The following is a 4,682-nucleotide window of genomic DNA, read 5'->3' on the forward strand; positions in this document are numbered from 1 at the left end:
TTTTTTTTTTTTTTGCACATTGTTTTTCTGCAGTGTTTTTGCCACTCAACAGTGGCAGATTTCTATTTTTGGAGAATAAAACTATCTTTATTAGTTCACAACACTTATTGCAGCATGCATAGCGGTATTCAAAGCACACTGTACGTGTAGATGTACAGCAAGGACTGTACTGTTCCTAATAGCACCAAAGCTCCAAGCCCAGAAAACAGGCAAGCCCAGAACACTACAAGGGCTGACCATTACAGTGCTCTTTCAAAGCCTCCCTCAGCTGCATAGCTCTGCTTTGGGTTCTTGGAATGTGTCCTTGTGTCTGGCTGTTCAAAGTCAACAGAGAGCCCCTCACCCTCTACCCTGGCACCAGCTTTCCTCCCTTTGCCTCACAGAGATTATGCAGGATACAGCAGGCAGCTATAACCATTGGTATATTTTTCTCACTGAGATCCAATCTAGTGAGTAAACACCACCAGCGTCCCTTCAATCTGCCAAAAGCACATTCAACAACCATTCTGCATCTGCTGAGCTGGTCGTTGAATCTTTCCTTGGTGCTGTTGAGGTGGCCGGTGTACAGCTTCATGAGCCAGCAGAGAAAGGGGTAGGCTGGGTCTCCCAGGATCACTATTGGCATTTCAATATCGCCAATGGTAATCCTCTAGTTGGGAAATCCTCTAGTTGGGAAATCCTCTAGTTGCAGCTTTCTGAACAGTCCTGTGTTCTTAAAGATACGAGAGCCATGCACCTTCTCTAACCAGTGCACATCGATACCAGTGAAGAAGCCCTGGTGATCCACCAACACTTGCATAACCCTTTCTGTTGACATACTCTGTGGCAAGGTGGGCTGGTGCCAGAATAGGGATATGTGTACCATCTATCTCCCCACCACAGTTCAGGAAACCCATTGCTGCAAATCCATCCACTATGTCCTGCAAAATGCCAATGGTCACAGTCCTGCGTAGCAGGAGACGATTTAGGGCCCTACACACTTGTGTGACAACTGCCTCCACTGTGGATTTTCCAACTCCAAAATGATTTCCCACTGACCAGTAGCAATCCACTGTTGAAAGCTTCCACAGTGAGATCACCACTCATTTTCCCACTGTCAATGCACCACTCATTCTGGTGTGCCTGTGCTGGCGGGCTGGGGTGAGCTCAGCTCACAGACTCAGGAGTGTGGCCATTTGTATTCAAAAGTTCTGCAGCCACTGCTCATTGTGCCAAACCTGCATTACAATGCAATCCCACAATTCAGTGCTCGTTTCTTGGGCCTAGAAGCAGTGCTCCACCTTCTGCAGCTGCTCCATGAATGCCACTAATAATCTTGAATTGTTTTTCACTGTGTCCCTCAGCAATCTGTCCTCCAAGAAATTGTCATGTCCCCGTTGTTGTGGTACTTCCCATGGGTCTGCAAATACAGGAGAATCGTGCATCCTATATTTGCAGCATTCAGAAAAATAGTGCACACATCTGTGGGCTCCATGCTTCTGTCAGAAGAGGTGGACACTGATAAGTGCTGCGGAGGTTTTTAAATAAAGGCGTGAAAATATGAGCTATGGATTGCATTATGGAATGGAGAAAGTTGCAAGCTTAGAACTTGACCCCTAGCTCCCAGAGATCCCTGCACAACTCATTTCTACCCAAATGCATTGCAAAAATCCCCCAAAAGGCATGGCACCTGACAGCAGCACCTGGCACGTTGGGATACCTAACTGTGGTGCACTGTAATCTGCATCAACACAAGCACTCCTGGTGGGTGTGCGCAGCACCGACGCAAGCAGCCAAGTATGCACATGCTTGAGCAACATACAAACTTCAGGAGCTGTACGCTGACATAACTTACATTGACCAAAGTCTGTTGTACAGACATGGCTTAAGTCTCAAAAGGTAAAGGCAAGGCTACAAAGCTTTCTGCTGAATCAGGAGTTCTCCCATTATGTGCTTCGTTAACGTAAGTATGACAACATTTTAAGGAGGGGCAACAGAAGTAATAATACCTAGCACTTATACATGCTTTTCATCTTCCAGGTACTTACAAACATTTATACTAATTAAGTTTCCCAACACCCTTTTGAGATAAATTTGTTTTAGCCCTGTTTTACTGAAGAGGAAATTAATACAGAGAGGTTCAACTGATTTGCCCAAGTTAACAAAGAAATCAATGTCAGAACTAGGACTGAGTTCTGGTCCCAGTCCACTACTCAGACCACACCTCTTCCTCAACTTCTAAACATTAATTACCACCCAGATTATTATTCTATTAGCTTAATGAGCTAATGCAGTATGCATTAGTAGTAAATCAGGAACTTCTGAAACCCCTATAGCTCATTAAATACAGAAACAATACTAGGGCCTCTCCACTTTTAGATATTTATCAACCGTTGCAGTAACTTTTAGTAACTAAAAACCGAGAAATTATATGGACATAATGAAAGGGTATTAGCAAACTATCTATTTAGGTTTGTTCTCTATATAGGATGAACAAAGAAGAAAGAGAAGCTGAGCAGTTGCACCTTTTTAGTTCAAATGTAGAAACAATGATCTAAGAAACCAGGTGATGTAAGTTTTAGTCTCACCTTCCACTTCTCTGTTGAAAAACATTGTTTTAGTTTCCTTAAAACGTATGTCGGTTACTTGAATAATGAAGGGTTTGCAGAACTATCCGTGAGACCACAACTCTTTATATTTCTCTCGCTTCAATAGTTAGAAAGCTCCTAACGTCCAGTTCAACATTTCAAACCATGTACCACCCGATGAAGCAAATGGAATCTCTGCTCTATTTATTACTATGGAAACTTTTTTGTCACAAATTTTTAAAAAATTAGATACTGGCATTTTAAGTAGATACATTTTCCATTGGACATTGTCACCTTACAAATCATATTCAAAACAACAAATGTCCTTATCTATTATAATAACAACACACTCAATTACTAACAGTTTTAGAAATCCAATTTACTTTTCACTCTGTTATTTTTGGGACTTTGAATTTCTCTCCATCTGAACACAAAAATTTATTAAGTGAGTTTTGCTTTTGTTTATGATCACTTTCACTGCTATAGAATCTGGGTCGCTGCAGTTTGACAAGAGTTTAAATTTAAAATTTTTCAAAAACAAGACATTCTTTTTATCAGCCTTTGGCTTTGTGAAGCTTGTGGATGATCTCTAAAAGTACTGACACTCTATAAGGGACTTGACTTAACCTTCTCAAGGTTATCGTGTCTGCCATGAGCAAAGAATTTGAGGGCCCAAAGGTTACTTACCTAGAGGCTACAACTGCAATAACTGAAAACATAGTTTACAAACAGTGGATGGAGAGCTGATTGGCAATTTTAGGGCATATGAATGATGAATTGAAGGGCTGAAAAATTACCTAAAGATCTGTTATTTAAGAATGATCAGTCTAAAAAAACGTTTCATATGAAAATCCAGAGGCAGTACCAGGGCCGGCTTTAGCGTTTTTGCCACCCCAAGCACACACACACACACACACACACACACACACACACACACAAAAAAGCCGCAATCGCGATCGGCGGCAATTCGGCGGCAGGTCCTTCACTCCGAGTTGCCGCCGAACAGCCGGACGTGCCACCCCCCTCTTCATTGGCCGCCCCAGGCACCTGCTTGCTACGCTGGTGCCTGGAGCTGGCCCTGGGCAGTACATCTATTGAGAGTGGAAATTCTTTGAAACTATGTGGATTTTTGACTTCCCCAAACTGTTAAAGTGGTTGGTTTTATCAATGGAAAGCAGAGAGGCCAATCAGGTTACAGGGTACAGGAACTCTGATTATGACATCCTCCAAGCTTATGAAGTGCAATAAAATGTAGATGTAGAACCAATTTGTTAAAAAGTATAATAGCTTTTGAGGGTGCCAAGGAAATAGCCAATCACCTGGGAATTTGTCTTAATGTACATGGTTTGGAGTGTGCTTGGGGAAACTAGGATAGGTTTTCAACGTGCGTGAGGAGCTAGGAACCTTTATAAGCCTCAGGAAATCGCAAGTAATATTGGAGAAGAGTGAAATGAAACTAAGGCCTGGTCTACACTAACCCCCCAAGTCGAACTAAGGTACGCAACTTCAGCTACGTGAATAACGTAGCTGAAGTCGACATACCTTAGTTCGAACTTACCGCGGTTCAGACGCGGTCCACATGCAGCAGGCAGGCTCCCCGTCGACTCCACGGTACTCCTCTCGCCGAGCTGGAGTACCACAGTCGACGGCGAGCACTTCCTGGTTCGACTTATCAAGTCCAGACCAGACGCGATAAGTCGAACCCAGAACTTCGATCCCCAGCCGCCGAACTAGCGGCTGGGTGTAGACCAGCCCTTAGATGACTTTTAAAAGAAATAAGGCAAGTCAGCCTATGATTCCTAGTCAACATACCATAGTATCATCTCCCTACTCTTACCAAAAACTTGTACTGCAGCCAGTGGAAGATTTTTTTTCTTTTGCATTTCTCTGTGAACAGAGCTATATTATTCAATGTTCTGATTACATGCTATTCTAAGGTATTTGTTTATCCTAGCAGATGGCATCACAAATATGGGGTGGTGGGAGAACAATCATTTGGGCCCATTCTCCCCACCCCATGCTACATCAATGTGCATCCCAGAGCAAAGCTTAGCAAGACTTTGGGTACAAGCTATTTTTGGAACACAGAGAGAGAGACAGAGAGAGAGAGTGTGT

General features: G+C 43.1%; 1 protein-coding gene across 7 annotated transcripts in view; it reads right to left on the bottom strand.

The window, feature by feature from the left end:
• The window catches only part of ZNF521 (zinc finger protein 521), a 272,771-nt gene that overhangs the window by 145,354 nt on the left and 122,735 nt on the right, over window positions 1-4,682 (bottom strand). The gene's annotated exons all lie outside the window — the stretch shown is intronic.

The sequence above is a fragment of the Terrapene carolina genome, unplaced genomic scaffold (genome assembly GCF_002925995.2).
Source record: "Terrapene carolina triunguis isolate 2854851 unplaced genomic scaffold, T_m_triunguis-2.0 Scaffold58, whole genome shotgun sequence".
In the NCBI taxonomy this organism is placed as follows: domain Eukaryota; kingdom Metazoa; phylum Chordata; order Testudines; family Emydidae; genus Terrapene; species Terrapene triunguis.